The sequence below is a fragment of the Mastomys coucha genome, unplaced genomic scaffold (genome assembly GCF_008632895.1).
Source record: "Mastomys coucha isolate ucsf_1 unplaced genomic scaffold, UCSF_Mcou_1 pScaffold21, whole genome shotgun sequence".
Classification (NCBI taxonomy): domain Eukaryota; kingdom Metazoa; phylum Chordata; class Mammalia; order Rodentia; family Muridae; genus Mastomys; species Mastomys coucha.
Window position 1 is genome coordinate 175,244,566 of NW_022196904.1, and position 3,741 is coordinate 175,248,306.

General features: G+C 42.8%; 1 pseudogene; it reads right to left on the bottom strand.

Annotated features, from left to right (window-relative positions):
* Positions 1 to 331, bottom strand: LOC116103887 (annotated as a pseudogene).
* Positions 332 to 3,741: the final 3,410 nt, after the last annotated feature.

The window sequence follows — 3,741 nt, forward strand, 5'->3', positions numbered from 1 at the left end:
TCAGAAATCGTTTTCTTCATCAGATGTTTGAGCCCCGTGCAAAACCTTTGCTCTTTGAGCTTGAACATGGACTTCTACTCCATCAATAATATGTTCTTGTTGTAGTGCATTCTGAAGTCCTTCCTGAGAAGAAAACTGAACCCAACCGATGCCTCTGTGAAAGCCATTCTCTGTCAAAAGGTACAGCACACCTTCTTACATGGCCAAACTGTGCAAAATGTTCTCTCAGCTCACTCGATGCCGCGGTCCAAGGAATTTTTCTGATAAATGCAACAGGCCGACCAGCACTGGAGCGCAATGCGCTTAGTCCCTTGACGGTGGAGGCTGCCATGTTCAGCCAACATAACTTTATACTACAGGAGCAGGAAGGCTTCCTACCTGAGCACAACGGTCATCCACAATGACCATTTTTATGCTATTCAGTTCCATTTGGTTCATGGAATGGAAGAGTGCTGTTTGTCCAGGCTCTAAAAGGCTCATGTTTCTGCAGTCAGCTGCTATTCTGACCAGCTCCTCTAGAGTGCACTTCTTCCTAGGCCTAGCGGGCAGAGAAAGCCAATCCATGGGTCACTACTTAACATGCTAACCAATCAGTCATCCTTTTTCCTGGCCTTCATTTAGACTATACATCCTTTGAAATCTCTCCTAAATTCAGAGCCTTCACTGTCCTAATGGCTTCAGTGAGCAAGGTTAAGGTTAAAGACCCTGGATCTATGGTATATATAGTTCAAAGCTTTACTTTGCACCTCGCTATTTATGTGGTTTTTGGGTCATGTGATCTTTCTAAACCCCAGCTGTAAGCCGAAGCAGAACCTCTTAAGGTTGTGAGGATTCAAAAAGAGAATGCCTGCAAATGAGGGCCTGTGCTTGTAAGCAGAAATGGTTATTGGTAGGGGCTTGCAATGAGAAGGCTCTCATGTCTCCTGGTACGGTTGAGGTGAGGGAATTGCATTTTAAATGTAATGTGACTTTCCCATCACCTCAAACATATTGCTTCACCACCGTCTTCAGCGGGCTGCCTTCCATTCATCATTTGAAACTTGGCTCAGATCACACGTCGCTTCCTAGAAGCCACCAGATTCTGCGGATGGTCACTGGACCTGCTGTGCTGCTCACCATTTTGTGGTTACTTAAACCGTCCCACCTCACCTCCAAGGATATATGTCTTTTTTGTTGCTTTAGTGACATAGTAGGTGTCTAATAAATACTTACATGAGACTACAGTTTTTACTTCTTTCTTCAGAGACTTGAAGTTCTTGTCACACAGATCGTTCACTTGCTTGGGTAGTCACACCAAGGTATGCAATATTTATTATATGTGACTATTGTGAAGGGTGTCATTTCCCTAATTTCTCAGTCTGTTTATGCTTTGAGTAGAGAAAGACCGCTGGCTTAATTTTATATCCAGCCACATTGCTGAAGTTGTTTATCAGGTTTAGGAGCTCTCTGGTGGAATTTTTGGGGTCACTTAAGTATACTATCATATCATCTGCAAATAGTGATATTTTGACTTCTTTCGCAATTTGTATCCTTTTGACCTCCTTTTGTTGTCTAATTGCTCTGGCGAGGACTTTGAACATTATATTGAATAGGTAGGGGGAGAGTGGGCAGCCTTGTCTGGTCCCTGATTTTAGTGGGATTGCTTCAAGTTTGTCTCCGTTTAGTTTGACGTTGGCTACTGGTTTGCTATATATTACTTTTACTATGATTAGGTATGGGCCTTGAATTTCTGATCTTTCCAAGAGTTTTATTATGAAGGGGTGTTAGATTTTTGTCAAATGCTTTCTCAGCATCTAATGAGATGATCATATGTGGTTTTTTTTGTTTGTATATACAGTAGATTACGTTGATGTATTTCCGTATATTGAACCATCCCTGCATCCCTAGGATGAAGCCTACTTGATCATGATGGATGATGAATTTGATGTGTTCTTGGATTCGGTTTTCGAGGATTTTATTGAGTATTTTTGCATCAATATTCATAAGGGAAATTGATCTGAAGTTCTCTTTCTTTGTTGGGTCTTTGTGTGGTTTAAGTATAAGTGTAACTGTGGCTTCATAGAACGAATTGGGTAGTGTTCCTCCTGTTTCTATTTTTGAAGATTAAAAAAACCCAAAAACTAGTAAAAAATGAATGAAAAGAAATAACAGTGAAGACAGGTAATATTTCCAAAGAAACATGGTTATGATAGTCCCTTTTGTGCCATAAAGGTATTATAATCAATATAAATTGGCTCTTGGTAATAGAGACTAGGAAGTCCTAAGATGGAAGGACAGCAGTTAGCTGTCCTCTACCAGTAGTACTTCAGCAAACATTGGTTTTTGCCAGGCGGTGGTGGCTCATGCCTTTAATCCCAGCACTTGGGAGGCAGAGGCAGGTGGATTTCTGAGTTCGAGGCCAGCCTGGTCTACAGAGTGAGTTCCAGGACAGCCAAGGCTACACAGAAAAACCCTGTCTCTAAAACAAAAAACAAAAAACAAAAAACATCTCTTAGCTTTCTTTACAACAGCTGGGCTAAGTGTCTTAGTCAGGGTCTCTATTCCTGCACAAACATCATGACCAAGAAGCAAGTTGGGGAGGAAAGGGTTTATTCAGCTTACACTTCCCACATTGCTGTTCATCACCAGAGGAAGTCAGGACTGGAACTCAAGCAGGTCAGGAAGCAGGAGCTGACGCAAAGGCCATGAAGGGATGTTCCTTACTGGCTTGCTTCTCCTGGCTTGCTCAGCTTGCTCTCTTATAGAACCCAAGACTTCCAACCCAGGGATGGCACCACCCACAAGGGGCTCTATCCCCTTGATCACTAATTGAGAAGATGCCCCACAGCTGGATCTCATGGAAGCACTTCCCCAACTGAAACTCCCTTCTCTGTGATAACTCCAGCTGTGTCAAGTTGACACACAAAACCAGCCAGTACAATTGACCCCTTGTCAACTTGACACAAACACATCACTATTAAGTCTCAACCCTTACTTTCTTATTCATCCTCAAGATCTAAAGTCTCACAGTCTTTACACATTTAAAGTTCAATCTATTTAAAATGTCCAATATCTTTTAAAATTCAAAGTCTCTTAACTGTGGGCTCCACTAAAATATGTTCTTCTTTCAAGAGGGAAAAATATCAGGGCACAATCAATCACAATCAAAAGCAAAACCAATGTCTGGGACCCAACTCACGATCTTCTGGGCTCCTCCAAGGGCTTGAGTCACCTCTCCAGCTCTGCCTTTTGTAGCACACATCTTGTCTTCTAGGCTCCAGATGCCCATACTCCACTGCTGCTGCTGTTCTTGGTGGTCATTCATGGCACTGGCATCTCCAAAACACTGCTGTCTTCAACTGTAACTAGGCTTCACCAATAGCCTCTCATAGGCTCTCTTCATGGTTTCAAGCCTCAACTCCTTTGCACGACCCCTTCAATCCTGGGCCATCAATTGCAACTGAGGCTGCACTTTCACCAATAGCTTCCCATGACCTCTCACTGTGCTGAGCCTCAGTTGCTCTTCATGACCCCTTCATGCCTTCAAAACCAGTACCACCTGGGTGACTCTTACAAGTCCTGCTGCAGCACAAGGTACAAACAACCTTGGCTATCTCTGGAACACAGTCTCTTTGTGGTCTCAGAAAACACTTCCCAGAAGATGTCACCTCAGTGATGATGGTCTCTTCTTAACCACCACTAATTTCTTAGCTCCAGTTAACCAGCATCAATAGTCCCAGTAATGCAAAGTTTTCACTTTAG